The sequence below is a fragment of the Callorhinus ursinus genome, unplaced genomic scaffold, assembly GCF_003265705.2.
Source record: "Callorhinus ursinus isolate GAN/ISIS: 27379988/994484 unplaced genomic scaffold, GSC_fseal_2.0 scaffold36, whole genome shotgun sequence".
NCBI classification, from domain to species: Eukaryota; Metazoa; Chordata; class Mammalia; order Carnivora; family Otariidae; genus Callorhinus; species Callorhinus ursinus.
In genome coordinates this window covers 15,618,400-15,642,986 of record NW_027397098.1, presented here as the reverse complement: position 1 = coordinate 15,642,986, position 24,587 = coordinate 15,618,400, and the positions used below count along the sequence as shown (strand labels likewise).

At 40.9% G+C, this 24,587-nt stretch overlaps 1 long non-coding RNA gene across 1 annotated transcript; it reads left to right on the top strand.

Moving 5' to 3' along the window:
- The first annotated feature begins 8,240 nt into the window (after positions 1–8,240).
- On the top strand, positions 8,241–19,562 carry LOC141370498 (uncharacterized). The gene is made up of 3 exons (XR_012374557.1): positions 8,241–8,402; positions 9,470–9,523; positions 19,451–19,562. It is a non-coding gene; the product is annotated as an uncharacterized lncRNA (long non-coding RNA).
- Positions 19,563–24,587: the final 5,025 nt, after the last annotated feature.

Genomic DNA, 24,587 nt, shown 5'->3' with positions numbered 1-24,587 from the left:
GCACCCAAACCTACCCCATCCTTTCCTTCTAATCTTTCCTACCATGGCTGCCAGATTGCTCTTCCCAAGCGACCCTTTGAACAGGTCATAGTCCCCTTGCTCTACCATGGACACTGGTTCTCTCCCTGCAGAGCAAAGAACTCCTTGATTTGACATTGGAGCTTCCCAGCCTGGGCACAGTTTCCTTCCCTACCTTCTGCTCCACAGCTCCCCATCGTGCTGCATTCTCCTGCAGAGTGCCTCCACCCTCCTGCTTCCTCTTTCTGTCATCCCCTGCCCCACCTGTGTCACAGCCATACAGGAAATCACACCCACTCATGCCCACCTCAAATGCCACTTCTTCCGGGAAGCCTCCTTCCTGACCTCCGTGTTGGGAAGATTCTCACCACCTCCTGTTTTTCTGCCTGTTCCACCTGCAATGCGTCATCTATGTGTTCATCTTATCTGGCAGATAGTTTATCCACAATTTGCCCGCTGTGCTGAATGACATAGAAACAACATGCTGTGTCTCAGAGTGCAGTCTGGCTCTGCAACAAGATAAAGGACCATTCCCCCCATCTCGTTCTGCTTCAGTCCCAGCCAGCCTCGAGGATTGGGAAGCTTGTAAAAACCTTGTGATATGCGTGTGTGTGTCTACGTATAAAAACCTGGTTCAAATGAATGTCGAGGTGGACATAACAATACCCAATAGAGGTTTATTAGAATGAATTGAGTAAATGCTAAGGGCTATTTGCTTCCCAGGTCTGCCCAAAGCCCTGAAAATTCTGTCATCGGAGTTATTCTCAGAAAGCCACTGGAAAATCTCAAGACCACTACCTGAGAGTGGTAAAACATCAATAGCATTTATTAACACACTGGCATGGTTTAATTTCTCAAATAAACCCAGGCCTTACATAACAAAGCCCAGAGGGTCTGAGACACAGTACAAAACATTCAGGTGTGAGGACGTGTGATGATCCTGGCCGACCAGGAGGCAGCCTGCCAGAGCCTAGCAGATTGGAGAAACACAGAAACATGGCAGGGTAAGCTCTCTCTGCTCCTCTACCGTACCAACTAGACAAGTCCTGGAGACAGTGTTTTGAGTTGCATGGAGGGGCAGCTACATAAACCTAGTTAATTAATTAATCATCATGTCCCCGAGGATTTGGGTGCCTCTCTCTGAATCTTGCTTACTGTCTGCTATGGGTCCTTTGTCACCACTCTTTGCCCACCTGTGACAGCTCACCCCGGTTGTGTTTCTGTTTCTGTTTCACGGAATTCCCAGCCAATTTGGAGAAAGAACTTAAATACTCACATGGACTGGGCTCCAGATTTTAGACAATCTGGTTGGGACAGACGAGAGCAGTAAAGGACTCTACTAACCCAGTATCAGTGTGTCATTAATGTGGTAGCTGACCGTGGGAAGCACGGGCTCGATAGGTGCCGGCTTCCTGTACAGAAGCGTATCTCAGAGTTGTACCTTTACTTCTGAAGCCTGACTGCTGATAAGAGTTGATTATTTCATTCCTTATCAGATTCATGTGGGATTTGTTCACGCTGTGCTTTCTCCTGGGGAGCCCAACCTTGTGAATTTTTTACCTTTTTCAAAGTCATTAGGAAGAGCTGGTTGTAAGATACTATGGTGGTTTTTCTGTAAGTACTTATATCATAAAACTGCTGTGACCCAGTTTTCCTAGGCTGAAATTTACCTACAGAACTATGCCTGGCAATTTGTGTGTGGGGTTACATTTCATTTGGGTCTTACTGTATTATCAGCAACTCAGCTTGGGTGGAGTGAGTTGGGTTTAAAGAAAGGAAAAAAAAGTGAATGATCTGACACAGAAATTTGGGCTTAATTAATCAGTACTTAGAAAGCAGCTTGAACCCCTGCATGAGACTATTCTATGCATGCAAGAAATCATTAACATTTGTGACTTTTTTTTACATCATTATAGAATTAACTAAATAATATGCATGTGACTAAGTTTGGTGAACCATATGGGTATTTGCATTTCATTTATGCTGTCTTCCTCAGGAAGTGGAGAATTATCCCACCTATTTACCTAACTAAGAACAGGCATACAGGCGAAAGAGAAGAAGAAAGAAGTAATCCCAAAGAATCGCACAGCACAATTAATTGGATTTTCCAGGCCATTGCCGGAAGTGCTGAGGATTCAACTGTGAGTCAAAGATGTCTTGATGGAAAAAGAAGTGTTGAAATTTATCTTGGACAAATAGCCTAAGTGTTTCCTTGTATCCATCATTACAAATCAAATGCAATTATCAATAAAGTAATTATTTCTGATCATTTTAGTGACGTGTTAATCACTTGTACTAATGGTGCTACGGTAGCACAAAATACAAATTACCCAAAAATTAGTCCTGTTTGGTCTTAGATTGCATCATATTTTGATAGCATATTTCCTTTGCCAATTATGATTGACTAATGTCTGGCTTAATTAAGCTAATGTCAAGATTAATGGTCATTCCCAGAAATCATATCAATTAATCGCTGAGACAAGTGACACATAGGCTTTTTTATTCAAGATTTTATAAAGTGTTCTTGGATATAAGGCTTTTTTGAGTGTTTAAAACATAAGCTTTTGAAGTAGAAGAGAGGAGAGTGGTTGAAGACTAAAATTTTGCCATCAAAAATCCACAATGTGAAACAGCATCATAAAAGAAAAATTTTAAATTGGGCTCATCCCTTCAAAATGGAAAATACCTCTATATACCAAGTTTAGCACAATCCTGAACAGCCTCTACTATGCCAGGGAACGCTCCACCACAATGCCTGCAGTGGCGTCTAAACAATTTAGTTGTATAAAATCCAGAATCTTGTTATTATGAAGATAATTAAAAGCACTGTTTTCAGTGAGCCAGTACTAGCTCACACATACACTCAGTGAAAGTAAAGAAAAATAAAGAACATGATGCTTGGAACGCCTGGGTGGCTCAGTCGGTTGAGCGTCCAACTCTTGATTTCGGCTCAGGTCATGATCTCGGGGTTGTGAGATGGAGCCCCGTGTTGGGCTCTGCACTCAGCACAGAGTCTGCTTGTCCCTCTCCCTCCCCCAGCTTGTGCTCTCTCACGCTTTCTCTCTCTAATAAATAAATAAGTAAAAGCTTAAAAAAAAAAAAAGAACATGATGCTCTACTCTCCATGGCAGACTCTACACTACTTGAGAGGGTCCCAAGGACTCTGGGGACTTGGCTTCCTCACCATCACCCTTCTCTGAATGAGAAGATAAAGTTGTTCCTTTGAGAATGAGACTGGGTGGGAGCAGGAGGGGACCGGCAATCCAGGCAGAGCCAAATCCCAGCTATAGTGGAAGTTTCACCTTATTTGGTGCTAGTACTTCATCTTCCTGCCATGCTCACAGTCACATAAATGGACTAGAGTGAGGTTGGGTGGGTTCCCAAGAAGCAGAGCCTGAGGCAAGGGTTCTGAGGTACTTGCTTGATTAGAGGCATGCTTTCACAAGAACCTGTAGGGAGTGAACACATCAGGACAGAAGGGAAAGAGCAGACCACAGTGGCCCAGTCCATAGAATGATGGGGCAGTTGGCTGAGCCACATGAGCTACACGGGTCCACATATATGTGGATTTTTTTTTTTTTGGACAGTATTGTAAATGTATCTTCTCTTCCTTATGATTTTCCTGACACCATTTTCTTTTCTCTAGCTCACTTTATTGTAAGAAGACAGTATATTATATACAGAACATACAAAGTGTTGGTTATCCAACTGTGTATGTGATCGGTAAGGCCTTCAGTCAGCAGTAGGCTGTTAGCTGTTAAGTTTCAGAGGGTCAGAGTTATACCTGGGTTTTCGACTGTGCAGGGGTCGACACCCCTAACCCCACATTGTTCAAGGATCAGCAGTACCCTTACGCACAAGAAAGGTGGAAAGGTAGAAAGAGAAAGATAATGGGCAGAGGAAGGGGAAGAGCAAGAGACTAAGGTCAGCGAAAGGCACGCGCATGCAGGGCAACGGGACCACGCTAGAACAGAAAGGCGGACTGAGGGAAGGAAACGGAAATGCAGGCACACAGAGCTCCAAACCAGTGATTTTTAAAGACATGACAAATCCAATAAAAATTTTAAAAACAGGCAAGCAAAATGCTCCTTTGAAATGTTGCTGTGGAAATTAGCTGTCGTGTTAGGGTCTGAGGGCTGCCGTAACAACGGGGCACAAACCAAGTGGCTTTAAACTAGAGACACTGTTGGCCTCACCATCTAGAGGCTGGAAGTCTGGAAACCAGGTGTCGGGGAGGGCTGGGCTCCCTCCGATGCTCCTGGAGGAAACCCCTCCATCCCCACCACTTCCAGCTCCTGGTGGCCCCTGGCAATCCCCTGCCTCCCCACAAGGTCTGACTCTGTTGTCACATCAGCATCCTTCTGTCTGTGGCTGGCTCCAAGATTCTCTTTTTTATAGGGACACCAGTCCTCTCGGATTCGAGCTCACCCTAGCGAACTCCTCTGAACTTGGTCGAGTCTGCAAAGACTATTTCCAAATAAAGTCACAGTCTGAGGTGCTAAGGGTTTGGACGTCAAGAAATCTTTTGGGTCACATAATCCAACGATAACAGATGTTAATATGGGAAAAAACAAATCTAGATGAAAACCTTTACATCCCAAACCCCAAGAAATTACAAAGGGCTAGCTACTTAGGAGCAAATTACAAAACCAACAAGCCAAATTGGGGAATTGAAGCCATAGGAGAAATTTTCAGTAACATATTATACACAACTTAAAACATTTTTGAATAGCAAAAAATGATCAACTAAAACAAAAGCAGTGAAGGACAACTGGGAAAGAGATTATGAATAGGCCCCAACTTACAGTGGTTCCACTTACGAGTTTTCAATCTCTACGCTTTACAATGGCACAAAAGCAATATGCATTCAGTAGAAAAACATACCTCGAATTTTGAAATTTGGATGTTGTCCTGAGCTAGAGGCATGCTGGACAATCCTTCGTGATGAAGCGGGACAGTGGCTCACAGTCAGCCCCGCGATCACGGGAGTAACAGCTGATACATGGACAACCTCCTGCACCCAGACCATCATTCTGTCACGTTCAGTACAGTACTCAATGAATCACATGAGATATTCAGCCCCTCATTGTGGGACATAGGCTCTGTGTTAGGTGATTTTGCCCAGCTGTAGGCTGATGGAAGTGTTCTGAGCACATTAAGGTAAGCTAGTCTAAGCTGATGTTTGATATTAGGTATGTTGAACGCATTTTTGATTTAACAATGTCTTCAACTTACAGTAGGTTTATCAGAATGTACCCCCGTTGTAAGTCAAGGGAGATCTGTAGTTTTATTTCCTTTTTTTTTTTAGATTTATTTATTTATTTATTTATGAAAGAGAGCGAGCACAAGCAGGGGGAGTGGCAGGCAGAGGGAGAAGCAGGCTCCCCGCTGAGCAGGGACCCCCCCCCCCAATGAGGGACTCAATCCCAGGACTCTGGGGTCATGACCTGAGCAAAAGGCAGATGCTTAACCGACTGAGCCACCCAGGCGCCCCTGTAGTCTTATTTCTAACCAGTGAGAAATGCAGAGTGCTTGGTAATTATCATCAGTTGACTAATGGATAAGCTACTCTTCTTTGTCACCTAAGATAGTTTCACTTCAATGTCACCAGGTTTTAAGTCACATGAGTAGATAGATGCCTGCTTGAATAGGGCCTCTGGTTCTGCAATTTTTTAGGAGAACAAAACATTAACTTTTATTACAATAACACTGTTATTGGTGAATGTGTCTTTTATCTGCAGACAAATGGGCTTCCTGGCACTGACCACAAAAACTTACTACGGCGAGAGGCAGCACTGGCAGGCAGGCCTCCTCTTGCAAGCAGGGTCCACATTTGTTGGACAGTACACATGTGTGTTCTCTGCACACAGTTGACCCGCCAAGAGGAATAAAAGAAGCCAGAATCTGGGCTGTTTCTGATTCACCCTCACCAATCGGATAAGATACTTCACTTTTCCTGGGGCAGAGTGTGTGTGTGTGTGTGTGTGTGTGTGTGTGTGTGTGTGTGTGTGTGTTTAAATACAGAAAGGCTAGAAACATTACAGTAATAGAGTTTCCTCCACGTGGAAAAAAAAGAACATGAGGAATGGGGAGCTATCTCCCCTGCAATAACATTTTAAAAAATAGAAAATGGGGCGCCTGGGTGGCTCAGTTGGTTAAGCGACTATCTTTGGCTCAGGTCATGCTCCTGGCATCCCAGGATCAAGTCCCGCATCGGGCTCCCTGCTCAGCGGGGAGTCTGCTTCTCCCTCTGTCTGCCACTCCTACTGCTCATACTCTTTCCCTCTGTCAAATCAATAAATAAAATCTTTTAAAAAATTAAAAAATAAAAAATAGAAAATGGAATCAATAGATTAATTAATGTGATTGACCTTCCATAGAATTTTAGCGAGAGATTATTGTAAGATAAGGGAAAAATTATGAATGATGACCAAAAAACGAATGTAGTAGAAAAAATAAGGCAGTTAGTTTTAGGAAAACTAAAAGAAAAGATCCATAGTTATAAATATACTGTTAAATTGTTAAATTCTGAATAAATTTCCTTGTAATGAATGTAATGTTGATATGGTTGGATTTAGGTCTATCATTTTGTCATTTGTTTTCTGTTTTTTGTTCCTCTGTTCCTCCTTTCCTGACTTCTTTGGAATTAATGCATTCTTCTAACCCCGTGCTGATGTTTTCCTACATGTCTCCGCACTGTTGTGTGCATCATTGTCATATACAACATATACACATACATCATAAATGCCACAAACCAGTGAGGTAATATTTGCTCTCCCAGTCATATGTCTTACAAAAATTAGGAGAAGAAAATGTAAGGCATACAGTCTTTTCTATTTACCATTTTTTATGTTCTTTATTAATTCCTGTGATCTAAATTTCTATGTGGGGTCATGAAAAAATTTCCGTAGAACTGCTATTGCAATTTTGCTGGCGATGAAGTATCTTCAGAGAATCTTCAGTTTTGAATATTTGAAATGTTACTGGATTTAGAATTCCAGGTTGGCAGTTTTATTCTTTCCAGAATAACCACGTTCCTATATCATTGTCTTCTGGCCTCCATCGTTTCTAACAAGACACCAACGTTCACTCCTATCATTGCCCACTTGCATGTAACTGACTTTTCTCTGCTGCCTTCAAGATAGTCTCTTTATCTATGGTCTCAACAATTTGATGTACCTGAGTGATGTGCCTGAGTGTTGCTTTCTTTGTATTTATCCTGCTTAAAGTTTGCAGAGCTTTTTTAATACGGAAGATTTTGCTTTTCACAAAATTCAGGTAATTTTCAGCTATTCTCCCAATATTTTTTTTTTCTGCTCATTCTTGCTCTCCTCTCCTTTGGGATTCCTCCTGCACTTATGCTATACTGATTGATGTTGTCCTACGGGACAATGTGACTCTTCCATGTCTTATTTTCCAATATTATTTCTTTCTATTTTTCAGAGATAATGATTCATTTGACCCTTCCCTCTAACATCTGGAATCCACTCTTAAGCTCATCCTGTTAATTTTTCATTTTGGATACTGCACTTTTCCATTTTCTAATTTCCCTTTGGTCTGTTTTTACAATTTACATTTCTGTGTTAATATTCCCCCATTTGTCCATTTATTATAACCGTTTACTCAAATGGCTATTATAGACAATGTATAGTTATAACAGTTGCTTGAAAGTCCTTGCTTGCTAATTCCAATATCTGGGTAGCCATGGTTGAGTTTCCAAAAACTGCATTTTCTCTTGACTAGGACTCATATTATTCCATTTCTTTGCATATCTAGTAATTTTTTTGTTGAATGCTGACCATTGTGGACAATATATTGTAGTGAGAGAAAATCATGTTTTCTTCCTCCACAGATGTTCACATTGTTCATGCAAACAGTGAATTTAGTGGTTCTTACTTTTGGTCTTGTTAGCCTTGGTTTTATCCTTTCTTGGAGCAGAACTGTTTTATTTTAGAACATATGTTTAGGACATGTCTCTTGCTATAGAGTGTGGACTTTATTCTTAAGGTTTAGACTTTCTGAAATTTTAACTCCATTCCAAAATCTTCAATGAGGTCTCCCAGTGCCTAGGCTAGTACCCCACTGTGACACAGAACTGTGTGCCTTCTGGTGCCGGCATTTGGCTCTCAGGCTGTAGCAGGTGATCTCACAAAGCCTCATGGAGTTTCTCCCTTTGCCCGTGCAGCCCCCATGCAAGAATCACACTGAACCCCCATGCAGACTTCTTGGGCCTCCTCTCTGTATAGCACCCCTTCTCAGAAACCCTGCCAAATTAGTTCCAGCTACTTCAAAGACCTGAGTTCCAGCATCTTCCTCCTCCACTCAGAGAGACCATCTCCAGGCTGAAAACCAGAACAATCATGTGGCAACACTGGGATCACTTTGTAAGTTTCTCTTCTCCTGTGATGCTCATTTTTAAATGCCTGAAAAGAATTGTAGCCTATATTTTGTGGTTGGTTTCAGTGGAGAGAAAGTCTGTTTCACGGCTTGTAGTAGAGGTCTCTGAAAAATATTTCATAAGCATAATAATGTAAATACCAATCCAAATTGGAGAAAAAGCATGAGGAATTCTAAAGGGATGATTCCAAGGGGAAAAAAAGAAATTAATAGAATGAACACATTGATAGGAGTTTGAGATTGATTTATCTTGGTGATTTATTTTGATTTACATAGTTACATAATAATGTAAATTCTGAAAATTAACATAAAAACAATATAGTTGGGGAGGGAGAGAATAGGAAATGAATGTGTGTAAGCTTAAAGAAAAAGGTAGATAAGAAAGCTATGTCTTCATCTTGTGGACATAGACAGTCAATAAGTAGATCTAAAGGTGAAAAATGAAGACACAGCACTATAAGCTTATTATTTAGAAATACAGAGGTAAACACGAAAAGAAACACCATAAATGTGACTGTGCTTGCCTCTAGGAAGGAAGATGGGATAGCTCTGGGGACTACTGGTTTTATTAGAAGTCTAATTGTTCAAATAAATACTTTTACTATGAAAGATAACATATACAGAAATGTGCATAAATGTTTTGGCACTTAAACAAGTAGAAAGCCAATTGATTCTCAAACATGTTAGAAAATTGGTTTTCATTGAAAGTCTAATTATACCATTTTTAAACATTTCTATTGCAAGATATAACATGTAGAAATGTGCATAAATGTTATTGGTAACATTCAAATCTTTAGAAAACCAAGTAACAAGTGAACCAACTGAAGAAATTGAACATGATTTACTTTCCAGACGTCCCTCCTAACTACAGTGCCCTCATTCTCACCAAAACAGACCTTTCTCTTGACTTGTAATTACTTCTTTGGTTTTCTTAATCAGCACTGCATGAATCCCTATAAAATACAGTTTAATTTTGCTTCTTTTGAACTTTGTATAATAGAATTACATGATAAGTATAATTTGTATGTTTTGTTTTTTATTCATTCAACTGTAGGTTTATAGATTTCTCCATATCGTTGTTTGTAGCCTACGTTTTCTTTTCCTCTAAGTAAGTATTCTTTGAATGAGTGTATCTGAGTTTATCAATCCATTCTATCATTCCACTGTTGATGGGCACTTGGGCTGCTTCCAAATTTGGGCTATGATGAGGAAAATATAACAATATAATATACCTTATTATTATTAATCATTTATTTAATACTTATATTTATTTATATTTTAATAAATGTGTTGCTTAATGCTTATTAAATAATGATCAATAGTAATTTTATTTAATAGTTATACTTTTTCATATTATTCAATATTATATTATTATTTGAGATATATATGAAATATCTATCAGATGTTTATCATATCACATATATATATGATATATATATCTCATATATGATATCCTGGTGAATAGAGATGGAACTTTCTCCCCCTGCTCTCTATTGCTCCCACATGTTGCTGTGCACATACAGGCTCTCTTTTCTGTTTCACTCATCTATTTGTCGATTCCTGCTCTAATACAGCCTGGTACCGACTAATACAGCTTCACAACACCTAAACTTGAGACAGACCGAGGCCCATCTCTTCCTTCCCCCCTCCCTCCTCCTCCTTCCAACCTTGGCTGTTCTTCTCGGCATTTTTGTTTATATTTTGAATTCTCCTGTCAGGTGTCACTTCTGCAAAACACTCTTGGGATTTTGAGTGGGATGGCCCTGAACCTAGAAGTCAATTTAGGGATCAATGGCCTGTTTGCATTTTGAAACTTCCACTCTATAAACACAGGGTATCTCTCCCTTTTTCAATAATGTCTTTCAGTGAAGTTATATAATTTTCCTCATAAAGGTCTTTCACATCGTTCTTTTATATTTATCCTATTTGCTATTTTTGGATGCAATTTGTAAATGGCATATTTTAGAATTACATTTTCTATTTTTGCTCTTATTTAGAAATACAATTGAATTGTTACACTGATTTTATTTTTATGAAATTGTTTTATTTATAATCTTCATAATTTATATTTTATGAAATAATTATTAATTCTAATGTTTTATTTACACATTTTTTATTCAATACCTATACAATCGTTTCTTCTAAAAACAATGACAATATCAGTGGTGATCACAGTGTTGGGGGCATCCTTTTCTTGTCCAACACTGAAAAGGGAAAAGGGAAGGTTTTCAAACATTTGTAAAATACAGTGTTGATTGTGGATTTTTGTAGCTTCTCTTTATCTGATTAAGAAAGCCCTAGTTTACTCACTTTTTAGGCTGATACTGAAATTTATCAAGTGCTTTTCTTGCATTATTGGGATGATTATGTAATTTTTCCTGTATTGGCCTGCTAATATGGAAAAGAATTAACTAATTGTTTTAAACATCAAACCGACCTTGTATTCCTTGGATAAATCTGACTTAGTCAAAATCTATTATCCTTTTAACATATTGCTGAATTTGGTTTACTATTAGAGTAAAACTCATCAATAACTCCCCCCAAGATAACCTGAAATTGAGAATAATGCATTGGCCATTTTTTCCTTTCCTTTCTCAAACAAGGCTGATTAAAGTTCTTAACCTTTTCAGGGATTGGAGGGGGCTAGGGTGGCTGTAGGTACTCAATTAATTCCTAAGAAGTGGGAAAGTGGAGGACAGGTCCCTGAATCCCCAGCTTCTCCCAGCCTAATCTGTGGGAAACTTTGAAAGTCCAGGCACCACAGAAATCAGAATCTTCCCCATGATTTTAAGCCCAAAGGTGACAAACAAAAAGGAGAGGGGGGAGAAAAGACAAGAAACAAAGAAAGAATTAAAAAAATACACCAGGCATGAAACAACAGCCGGGGCTGAGGCATATTTGCAGTCCCCAGGAAGTGGAAGCCAGTGAGCTGTGCAAACTGACATGCCCACTCGTGAGCCTCACAGTAACTGGATGTGTGTTTATACAAAGGATTTATTTGGATCCCATTATCATATTGTGGTGGGGCTTTACCCTATTTTGAAAATTTTTACATCTGTGTCCATGAGTGAAATTAGCCTACAAATATTCTTTATACATTCGTCCCTGGAATCCAGTTTTACTAGATCATTTGAATAAGTCGCAAAGCATTTCTTCTTCTGTTGTCTAGAAGAGTGAATAGGGTGGGATTGCTTCTTCCTTGAAGGTATCAAATAACTAGTGAAACCAGCTGATCTGGAGTTTTCTTTTAAGGGAACACACTTCGTGCTGATTTAATTCCTTTTTTAAAAAAGATTTTATTTATTTATTTGAGAGAGAGAGAGCACAAGCTGGGGCAGGTGGGTCTGCAGAGGGAGAAGCAGGCTCTCCGCCGAGCAAGGAGCCCGACACAGGGCTCGATCCCAGGACCCTGAGATCATGACCTGAGCCGAAGACAGATGCTTAACGACTGAGCCACCCGGCGCCCCTGCTGATTTAATTCTTTAAAGGTTTTAGACTATTGCATTTTTCTGTTTATTCCTGAGTCAGTCTTGGTATATTTCCTCCCAAATTTGTCCACGTCCTCTCTATATTAAAATTTATTGGCATAATGAGAGACGATGGACTCTGAAAAACAAACTGAGGTTTCTAGAGGGGAGGGGGGTAGGGGGATGGGTTAGCCTGGTGATGGGTATTAAAGAGGGCACATTCTGCGTGGAGCACTGGGTGTTATGCACAAACAATGAACCATGGAACACTACATCAAAAACTAATGCTGTAATGTATGGTGATTAACGTAACAATAAAAAAATTTAAAAATTTTATTGGCATGAAGTTAATAATATCTTTTTTCTAAGATGTCTGTGTGTTTGGCATCTGTAGTAATTTTTTTCCAGTTGAAGTATAGTTGGCATACAATGTTATATTAGTTTCAGGTGTACAATACAGTGATTCAACACTTCCATACATTACTTAATGCTCACGGGGAAGTGTAGTTACCATCTGTCACCATACAAAGTTATTACAGTATTATTAACTACATTCTCTGTGCTGCACTTTTCATTCCCATGACTTACTTATTTTATAACTGCAAGTTTGTACCTTTTAATCCCCTTCACCTATTTTGCTCATCTCCCACCTCCTTCCCCTCGGGTAACCACCAGTTTGTTTTCTGTATTTATGAGTCTGTTTCTGTTTTATTGTTTGTTTTGTTTTTTAAATTCCAGATATAAGTGAAATCATATGGTATTTCTCTCGTTCTTTTTTTTAATTTTTTTTAAAGATTTTATTTATTTATTTGAGAGAGAGAGAGAATGAGAGAAAGCACGAGAGGGAAGAGGGTCAGAGGGAGAAGCAGACTCCCTGCCGAGCAGGGAGCCCGATGTGGGACTCGATCCCAGGACTCCAGGGTCATGACCTGAGCCGAAGGCAGTCGCTTAACCAACTGAGCCACCCAGGCGCCCTCTCTCTCTCTTTCTGACTTCACTTAGTGTAATATCCTCAAGATCCAACTATATTGTTGCAAATGGCAAGATTTCCTTCTTCTTTATAGCTGAGTAATATTCCACTATAAATACACCACATCCTCTTTATCCATTAACCTACTGATGGATGCTTGGGTTGCTTTCATATATTGGCTATTATAAATAATGTTGCAATAAGCATAGGGGTGCATATATCTTCTCAAATTAATGTTTTTGTTTTCTTTGGGCAAATACCCAGTGGTGGGATTACTGGATCATAGGGTATTTCTATTTTTAATTTTTTTGAGGACCCTCCATACTGTTTTCCATAGTGGCTGCACCAGTTTGCATTCCCACCAACAGGGCACGAGATTTCCCCTTTCTCCACATCCTCGCCAACATTTGTTGTTTCTTGTGTTTTTTTTTTCTAGCCATTTTGACAGTTGTGAGTGATATCTCATTGTGGTTTTGATTTGGAGTTCTCTGATGATGAGTGATGTCGAGCATCTTTTCACATGTCTGTTGGCCATCCGGATGTCGTCTTTGGAAAAATGTTTATTCAGGTCCTCTGCCTATTTTTCAATCACATTATTTGCTTTTTAGGTGTTGAGCTATATAAGTTCTTTGTATATTTGGGTATTAACTCCTTATTGGATATATCATTTGCAAATATCTATCCCATTTAGTAGGTTGCGTTTTGTTTTGTTGATTGTTTCCTTTGCTGTACAAAGCTTCTTATTTTGGTGTAGTCCCAATAGTTTATTTTTGCTTTTGTTTCCCTTGTCTGTGCAAACATATCTAGAAAAATGTTGCTAAGGCCAGTGCCAAAGAGATTAATGCCTATGTTTTCTTCTAGGATTTTTTTAGTTTCAGGTCTCACATTTAATCCTTTTCTCATGATTGCTTTGGCTAGTTGGGGTCTTTTGTGGTTCTACACAAATTTTAGCATTATTTGTTCCAGTTCTGTGAAAAAATGCTGTTGATATTTTGCTAGGGACTGCATTAAATCTGTAGATTGCTTTGCGTAGTATGGACATTTTAACAATATTAATTCTTCCAATTCATGAGCATGGAATATCTGTCCATTTGTTTGTGCTGTCTTCAATTTCTTTCATTGGTGTTTTATACTTTTTAGTATTAGTTATTTGCAACTTCTCTCTATTTTTCATCAGTTTCACAAGTGGTTTTGTCAATTTTATTAGTGTTATTGAAGAACAAACTTTTAGCTATTTAATGTTTGGTTTTATTTTACTTAATTATTCCTCTTCATTATTTACTTAATTCCTCCTTCACAAATGCAAGATTAACCCAAAAAAGGAAGATATAGATGAGGTGGACAATTTGGGGGGAGTCTACCAAGAATGACTCAAGAACACTCACTTTGGTGTCTTGTTATCTCTGACATCCTGTTTGTCATTGCCCTTGAAAAGTACTTTCGTTCGTTGGTTACCCAAGGTCTAGGATGGATATGCCTTCCATCAGAGAGCATTTATGTTCCTGTCTAAGAATATTGGGGATACTAACAGTTGCAACCATCTCAAACCAGTTCCATAGCCCCACTTTTCTTGGCCTCTGTGTTCCAGATCATGGGCACCCACGTGCAAAGAGCTGATCTGTGGCTGCAAATTCCCCCCAATTTTTTCTTCCTTTCTCTTCTCTTGCTCTGTTTCCTTCGAAGGCAGTTTCCTTAAAATCCCCTGTGGTTGGGGTAGAGAGTGGGTTTAGATATGATTCACTCTTACTTTAAGTGTGATTGCCCTTTTTGGGGTCCCAGTTTATGGTCAGGATGTCTCCTTTAAGGCCTTGGATATTGGCCTTGACTTCTATTTGTCTTGTCTTGAATGAACAAAAAACTCACCAAAAACAAAACTCATTGAGGGGTATAGCAAATGCTCTCAGGGCATGAGCACCTTTGATGACCATATATGCTCTGATATATATGCAGTGTATGCACATGCTTATAGCTCTCAGTATAGACTTTCATAAAATAGTCTGTTCCTACTGTCTTCAGATTTTTGACACATATAAAGTAATTTTGGAAAAAAAATGTAAAACTGTGCTATATAATATTTTCCATTGTTTTTAGCTGGAGAGTTAATTTGACTAATCCAGGACGCTGTTTCTGGAAACCAGAAGCCACTATGTAACTTCAAAGGATTTTTATATGTTTCTTTTACTAAAATAAAACTAAAGGAAAAGAGACACATAAACAGACATCAAGACCGTGGGGACTGCAGAGAAGGAGCTATGTACGAGACAGACGCGGAGTGGAGAAGGAGACAGTCTGGAATGGATGTAAGCTTTCACAGAGAAGATACTTCAGCCGAGTCTTCAGCAATGAGGACAAAAATCCAGACAAAGACAAAAACGTGGGCACATCAAGAAGAGTCAGCAGCACACACAAAAGTAAGAGGTATGAGAGCAGGGCGCAGTCCAGGAGGAGAGGCGGTGTGGCTGCCCCTGCGGCCCAGAGCTCACAGGGCAAACTGCAGGCACGTGGGCACGGATGCCTTCTGACTTGGTCCTGTCATGGTCACCGTCTCCTCACTCCCCTGACTTGAATTTATCCCCCCTTTCTGCCCTGCCTCTGCTCATCAGAATTGGAAGGACTTGTTTTCCTGAGCCCTGACAGCTCTCAATGATGTTTCACTCACCCTCTGACTCTGTGGTCCTGACCCGTTAGTTGGTTTTCAACCTAGAATGAAAGCCCTGGTGCCACCTGATTTGCATCCCTATGGCCTCTCCTGTGACAACTGGCAGTGCCAATCACCAGGATCCGAGTGAGGAGGAGAAGCAGCTTTGTGAGAGAAGGGGATGAGTGAAATTTGAAGCACACAGACTTTGCAAATCTGAAAGTTTCAGGAGGCTGTCAGATCTGTAGGTCCAGAACGCAGAAGGATGCTTAGAATAAGAGAAAAAGTTTAAGAGTAATTATTACACATGTGGTAACCGAGACCTTGGGAAGTCTGGTTCCCAAGGTCTGGATCATGTGGAATAAAATCGATAAGCCCAGAATGAACCTGGAGATATCCAACACCTAGTAGTCGGAGGAGGAGGAATGAAAACGGCTGGCCAACAACGCAGAAGTCTGGCCCACAACTTCAGCTTGCTCTCATTATGGGTGGAGGAGGCAATGCCGTTTCTGAAATGTGTAACTCATTACCGAGATAGCTTGTGCTCTGCAAGAATGCAGTTCAATAACTATTAAAATATATTCTCTTTGAATAAATGCTGCTAGGATAGTGAAAAGTATTTTTTTAAAGGTCTTCAAGTCCTAGCTATTTTTTTATTGCTCCATTTTTAAATAGTTCATGGAATTAGGATAATAGAAGTGCAGATGGCATATTCATTGAATCCGGATAACTACATTTCTTAAGCTGCTGGATAGCACTATTCACAGTGAATGGGGAAAAGTGAACAGTGCCATCCAACCAGAGACATCAGCTGGAAGGACCCTTAGAGATTGTTCAGAACCAACCAATCAATTGATTTTTTAAAAAGGAACATAAGAACTATCAAGGTTAAGTGACTTGCCCAACATTGAATCTGCAATGTTGAAATGTACAGCCTCAAAAGGAGTTTGTCCTCGGCATCCAGGCCATTGTCTGCTAACAGCTCTGAGCTCTCCAGCCCTGTGGAGAGAGGAGGCTGGGAGAGGGTCTGAAGATGACTTCTTGGGTTATTACTTCCCGAATAACATGCTTAGTCATTTTTCTCCTGTTGATATTAATACTAGGACATAATTATCTTTCTCTTTTAGTATTTTTTTTTAAGATTTTATTTATTTGACAGAGAGAGACACAGCGAGAGAGGGAACACAAGCAGGGGGAGCGGGAGAGGGAGAAGCAGGCTTCCCGCTGAGCAGGGAGCCCGATGCAGGGCTCGATCCCAGGACCCTGGGATCACGACCTGAGCTGAAGGCAGATGCTTAACGACTGAGCCACCCAGGCGCCCCAGTATTTTTAATGTTGACATTCACAAATGTAGACAGAAGAATATGTACAGTTTAACCAGGGGGGAGGGTGGGACAAATCCAACATCTTGTTGACCACCATCCAGAGTAAGAGAGAGATCATCAAAAATTCCATTTATCCTTCCCCACCATACCCCTCCCCCCGACCAAGGCATAGCTGACATTTTTAGTGATCATTGCCTTGCTTTTCTTTATAGTTTTACATAGAATTTCCATAGAATGTATAGTTTAGTTTTTTCTGCTTTTGAATTTTATGGAAATTGAATCATACTGTATGTATTCTTTTGGGACTTGCTTTTTCCCCTCAATATTATGTTTGTATGATCCATCCTGTGGTTATCTGTGTCTGGTGTTTGTTTAACTTCATTGTGGAATAGAATCCTATTGGATAAATAATCTTCAACTTATTTATCCCTTCTTCTGTTGGTGGGCATGTGGGTTCTTCCCATTGAGGGGTATTCTGAATAATGCTGATTTGAACATGCTTGTATATATCTTTACACTCATATCTTGGAGGCATATCTGAGGGGTGGTGTATTCGGTAACAGGGTATGATTATCTTCAGCTCTACTAGATAATACTAAACTGTTCCCATGTGGTTACACCCACTCAGCCTCCCTTTGGCCCTGGATAAGAGATCCTGACGCGTCATGTCCTTGCCAACATTTGATGGTGCCCAACATTATGATAGCAAAGCAGTAGTATCTCTGTGTTGTCTTCGAGGTTTTATTTTTTATTTCCCTGATGGCTGATGAGATTGAGCACACTGTCATATGTTTATTGGTCTTTGGGTCACCTTTCTGTGATACGCTCATTGAAGCTTTTTGTTCATTTTCCTATTGGTCATTCTGGCTTTTCTTGCTGACTTGCAGAAGTCCTTTATATATTCTAGATACTAGTCCTTTGTCAAATATTTTTTTTCCCACAGGCCGACTTACCTTTTCATTATTTTTATGGCATGCTTTGATGAATAGAGTTCTTAATTTTAATGTGTTACATTTAGCAATCTTTTCTTTTCGTGACTCGGGCTTACTGTATCTTGTTTAAGAAATCCTTCCCTACCCTAAAGTCATGGAGATATTCTCCAGTAGCCCATTCTAGAAGCTTTTACTTCCCCCTTTGTGTCTGTATGTTTTCTACTTCTGGTAATTATGGACTAAGACCCACCAGATGGTCTCCCCTCCCCTGGAGAAAACAATCATAAAAGCTGGATGCATTACCAAAAGCAAGAAGCAACCACCTGAGGGAACTAGAGGGTGGAATGATGGGGGGACCCCACACAGACTGGTGGGGGTTCATGCTCTTTGGAGGAAGGGGATGGGGAGTTATGTAATAAGTTCCTGTTTCCAGGTCTCTCAATCTGGGACTGAGTGTGGTCTACACAGCAAGCATAGTCTTTTTGGCATGGGGAACCAGAAAAGTGCAGCCAGAATTACAGAATGAATGCCAGAGAGTGTGGAGGAACCCCATAAATGAGAAGGCAGGACGGGGTCCCCACACCCTGCTTCCCACAGGGCTGCTGAGCCCGAACCACACATGTACGCAGCAGATGCAAAGTCCCCCCACTGAAGACAAAACACCCAAACAGACTGAAACAGCCGCTCAGGAAGCTGTTCCTGTTCCAGGCCAGGCGAGAAAACTACCCACTGAGGAAAAGAAGCAGTACCGATGGTGGAAGTAACAGAGTTCTGAACACCACAGTTCAATTTTCACAATGACACGGATTCGGTCCGAAACTACCCAACACCTGAGGAACCCAGAAAATAGAACGCATTCGCAAGAGAAAAGAAACTCAGCTGAGTTTGAGCCCAAGCTTGCTTCCAGGTGTTGGAATTTAACATTTCAGTCTTTGGTCTATCAACTCTTGTGTGTGTGGTTAGGAGGGGTCCCTCTTCCCTCCTCACCCCTGTTCGGCTAGTTAGTCTACTGAAAACCACCATCCTTGCCCCACCGATCTGCCACACATCCCATGACCATAAATCAGGTCTCTAGATTTTCTATCCCATCTGACTGGCTCGCATGGCCACACGTACCACCTTGCATGGCTGTGCAGCTTCTTGGCACGACCTGACCCTCGACATGCTAAGTCTCCCCACCTTGCTCAAGGAGAGCCTGGTTGCTGCAATTCCTGTGCATTCCAGGGGCGGCTCATCGAGGCATGCTGGAAAACAAGATGAAGGAAAAATCTGTTGGAAGTGTGAATGAGGTTACATGGGATCATCAAGTCAGTTTGGAAGGGATTTACATTATGGTGCAGAGTCTGGTCAGTCACAGACATTCCTGAACTCCCTCTCCTTGGGTTCTGGAAACTTCTCATGATTAGGTTCTGCCATTTTCCCTGGAGAGGTCTTTTGTTAGATTTATTTCTGAGTCTTTGACAATTTTGATGCTGCCTTAATGGTATATATTACAAATGTTTATTTTTTCTTTCTTTCTTGAAAACAGAAATACAATGCAATACAGAATGCAATTTTTAGCATATTTAGCAATGCAAAGCTCACTTATTAATTCTAGCAACTTATCTATAGATTGCTTTGGTTTTTCCATGTACACAGTCATCTATGAAAATGATAGCTTTATTTATTGCTTTATGGTTCTTATAACCTTCATTTCTTTTCAGTACTTGCTGCACTGGCTGAGCCTCGGATACAAAGCTGGAGAGAGGTGGTGTTAGCCGACATCCTTGTGTGGTCCTCAACTCTCAGGCCAGTCTCCTACCTTTCACCATCAGGTCTGGTGTGTGCTAGAGCTCCTCTTGCTACCCTTTATCAGATTAAATAAGTTCCTCTCTACTCTTAGTTTGCTAAGAGTTGTATTTTTGTAAATTATGAATGCATGTTCAACTTTATGAAATGCTTTTTATAAGTCTACTGGGGTGATCATATTATTTTTCTCATTTAATGTGTCAATATGATGAATTATATTGATTGATTTTATAATGCTACTCTCTTCCTAGAATACATCCATCTTGGTGGTGAAGTGTTTTTCCTTCTTGTTTTACTGATTTGCATTCCCTAATGTTTTGTCCAGGATGTCTGCTTTGTTGCTCTGGAGAGAGATGGGCATGTCCTTCTTCTTTCCAGGGAAGCCTTCCTCTGGTTTCCATACCAACAATGTGCCAGTCTATTAAACAACAGTTTGGGTATGTTTCTTCTCTTTCTGTTTTCTGAAGTCCTTTGTGTAAGATCGGTGTTGGTGTTCCTGAAAGCCTTCTGAGAGCTTACCAAGGTCAAGGCTGCTGAGTGGAGCAAAGCCTGGTCGGCCAGCTCTCAGGGCACCTGTCCTCCCTCTGCTTGGCTCAGCGTTAAGGCATCTCTCTCAGGAGCCCCAGGGGTTGAGCAGGAGCCGGGGCCCATCTGGATGTGGATGGGTCCCCGACAAGACTTCCCACTCTAAGTGGCGGTGCAGGGGGCAGCACCTTGGGGCAGACATGGCTGGGTTGCTCTGGCTTTCTGTTTTCATCCAATAACTGACCTCGGAGTGCCCTGCTGGACCGTGTCAGATCTTTAGTGCTTCCATGGTATTTCTTTCCCCAAATGGGGTCTTTTCCATTTCATTTCCCTTCAGCAGGAAGGGTTAGCCAGACACGGGAAGCATCAACTCTCCTTCCTCGCTTTTCATGTCAGATGCTACATCTGCCAAGCCGAACCAGCTCCCTTCATCCTGGTGATATGACAGGCAGTGGGACGGTAACTTTGTCTTCTTCTCTGTGGAATAACATCACCAGGAGCTCAGAGGAAGGTCCATCTTCATACTCAATCACAAATTCCAACCACACGGGCCATGGCTGTCAAGCAAACACAAGCTCAAATTTAAACATTTTGTGAGTTAGCAAATATCTTCGTGTCCTTGCTTAAATGAATAAAAATGGAAAGCTTAGTTTCATCTGTCTGATCTGAGGAAGTCATAATAAATGTCTTCAAGATGCACATCTGAGAGTAATAGGACTCAGAAGCACCAGCGAAATCTATGATTGCATATATGCTTATGTGCTTATAAGGAGAAAGAAAATGTTCAACTATGCCTGACTTTCATCAAAATGCCAGTAAATTTTATCTCTTTTCATTTCTGGGGTTTAGTGTCTGTAATACTCAAAATTTTCAATGTTCCTTGAATAAAGAAAAACAACATGATGATGTTTCTGAATCTTTGTTCTACTTTGCTGTGAGAACCCTGTGCATATTTAGCAACCCTAAGGTATTATTCCTTTTTCCATGACAAAAGAACATGGACTTTCTTCAGTCTGAATCCAAAGTCATTATTACTCAAAAGAAAAAAAAAGAGTGAGGAAGGGAATTCTCTAAATAATGTGGATTTTATAAGTCACGATCCCACCCCTATTATGTGTTTTTGCAGAGTAGACAGACACACATTCTCTGAGTGTGTAAGCTGCTCACCCAGAAGTTATTCTACTGGAGGTGATGTCACCAGGTGATATCTACAGAAAGCATTACATCATTTGGTGGATGCTTCTTATAAGTAAATTTAAGAAAAGAGTTGTCCAGGAAAAAGGTAACTTATAAACATTAAGGACTTGAGTGTTATGGAGAAGAACCTTTCAGAAGGTGAGTTGTTGGCTGGCAATACTCTTTTAAACAGAGAACGGGACGATGCCCGTGAAAGCACGTTGTCTCTCTTGATCTTTGGGCAGGAGAGCGTTGTCTCTCCTGCGGTGCCAGGCACACAGGAGAGACGAACCGAGCCACATAATCAAAGGGGCAACAGCAGAGAGGAGTGTTCAAGACCACGTGGTCCCACAGAAAGACACCCATACCCAGGAGACTTGTCCTTCCATTAGCCAACAGTCCTGCCAGGTCAATCCACGTCGGACTCCAAACGTCCTGGGAAGCCCATGCTCCACATTCTAGGGCACGTTCCCTTCCCTGGGCACGTCTCCTCAGCTTTAACATCACGTAACTGTTAATTACATATCTGAATACCCAGGTGCTGCCCCAAATATCCAGCTCACACCCCCATCTTATGGCGTTCCTGTTAGCTTCTTGGGAAGCAAAGAACAAAAGAATCAGGAAGTCTGCACGAAATTTGAATTGACCTTTTTATCACTGATTGTATGTGGCTCCTCCTCCCTGACAGCTTGAGGAGACCTGCCTGTCCGCAGGGAGAGGCTATCGAACTGTGTGCTGAGTAGAGCTGGTGGGCTGACCCGGTCCTGCTGAGCACTGACCGCATCTATCTGTGCCAATACACGTTACCAGGTCTTGAACTAATTCCCTGATCTTCCCCTAAGGGATCATAATCATTTTATTACCAAAAAAGGAAAACATGTGGTTAGTGACAAATTTAAGTATTTTATTCCCAGTACCGTTAAGTAATGAGATGGCATTTTGTATAAATAAAAAGAGATAAAGGGGCGCCTGGCTGGCTCAGCTGGTGAAGCGCAGGACTCTTGATGTCAGGGCTGTGGGTTCGAGCCCCAGGTCGGGTGTAGGGATTACTTAAAAATGGAAGGAAGGAAGGAAGAGAGAGAGGGAGGGAGGGAGGGAAGGGGGATGGATAAAAAAAGTAGTAAGTGTTAAGTTTTCTGGTTTGTTTACACTGACAGTTTTTAGGGCTAAAAGATAAGGAATCCAGAGAAAGGCCATCACAGTGTGGCCATGACCGGGCCCAGATGCAGCATGTGTTCAAGAAATTGTGATGAACGAAAAGGAACAGAAAGGTTTTTATCAGCAAACATGGCAATCCAGGCTGGACCACAATAGCGTGTAACAGATAGAAGAAACTCAGGTTTCCCCAAATGGTTTTTAAGGTGCTGAACCTTTCCGTTGAATCCTTTCTAATGGGGCCTGAGTTTAGTAAATTTCATTAAATATTCAAACATATAATCAATGAAATACACAAATGCAATGTTCCTACTTCTGATTGCTACCTTATATTTTCCAACATAGAATTGAAGAAAGAATTTTATCAAGAAAGCTTTTTAAAGATTACCATCCCCTCAGGACCCCTGCCCCATGATGGGCAAGAGCTTCCACGTGGCAACTGGGTAGGGACTGACCTGCAGCTAGTTCTATCCGGGTGGGAGTGGGAGCCACCGGATTTATATATTTATTTATATAATTTAAATTTATATAATTGTACACATGGCTTAAAGTTTTATAACAATGCACTACTTGCCTAATAAAAAATAAAGATTTTTATATTTGGGGGGAAAAGCAAGCTTGCTCTTCTGAGCACACACTGACATTTATTTAAACATACCAAAGACCAAATAAAGCCTAAATTTATATGGTGAATATCTGTTGAGTTCATCACATAGTTTTGTACAATACATGATTTTCTAAGTTTAGCTTTATTGAGGTATGCCTGACATAGAAAAATGTTAGCTATCCAGTGTACATCATGATGATTTGCTAAAGGGTCCCCCCACTGAGTTAATGAACACATCCATGACCTCACCTGTTTACCTTCCCCTTTGGTGAGAACATTTAAGTGTTACTCTCTTAGCAAATTTCAATTCCACAGCACAGTGTTTTCAACTACAGTCACCATGGTTTACACTGGATCCTCAGTCCTTACTCATCTTATAGCTGAAAGTTTGCACCGTTTGACCAACCTCCCCAACCCCGAGCCCCCGGGCAACCACTTTTCCACTGTTACTATAACCTGACATTTTTTTTTAAGATTCTACAAATAGGTGATACCACTCAGTATTGTCTTTCTCTGTCTGGCTTATTTCACCTAGTGTAATGCCCTGAAGTCCACCCTGTTGTTGCAAATGGCAGGATCTCCTTATTTCTTAGTGTTGGGTATGTACACAGCACATCTTCTTTATCCATTCATCCATCGACAGACATTTAAATTGTTTCTATTTCTTGGCTATTGTGAATCATGTTTCAATGCACATGGGAATATAGACATCCTTTTGAGATCCCGTTTTCATTTCCTTTGGACGTATGCCCAGAAGGGGGAATTGCTGGGTTGGATGGTGGTTCCATTTCTAATTTTGTGAGGAACCTCATTTCTGTTTTCCAGAGTGGACACAGCAATTCCATTCCCACCAACAGTGCAGCAGGGTCCCCTTTCCTCCACATCTTCGACAACTTTTGTTCTCTCTCTCTCTCTTCCTGATACTAACCATCCTGACAGGGGTGAGGTGATATCGTGTCGTGATTTTGATTTGCATTTCCCTGGTGCCGAGTAATGTCGCTACACGTGATTTTATCAGCTGCACTGCAACTCACGTCTCTTTCCTTCAGTGTTTTTGCTCTTATCAATAAATCCGCAATGGACATCTATCCTTATATGTTATACTTTATGCATATTTCTGATTGTTTTCTGAAATGAGAAAGTGTTGCTTCATTAAACCAGAAAGCCTGGGAGAGGTGTGAGCTTATGGAGCACTTACTATTTGTTAGGAGCCTGGGAACGTGGACATGAAAATGACTGAGCCCCTGACGTCCACGGACCTCCCCGCTCCATGAGGCCTCTGAGCTCACACTCTTCTCCAGGGCAAATGTGTCAAAGGTTTTGCTCTCAGACCAACTGTGCCAGTGGCCATGAAACTCAGTTCAACCAATCCCAGGCCCAGCAAAGCTGGACAAAGCTCAAACGGCCGGCCATGCTCAACCCCATGCAACAGCCATCTCTCATCAAACCAGAGGATTTGGTCCAATTTGGGATGTGTGTTTATGTTATTTTAAATTTCTATGCTAATCAAAATTTTGTAGATGAGACTCTATCTTAATGAAAGCTTTCCTTGTAAATCCTTGGGCTAAGTAAAGAAAATCATTACCCTT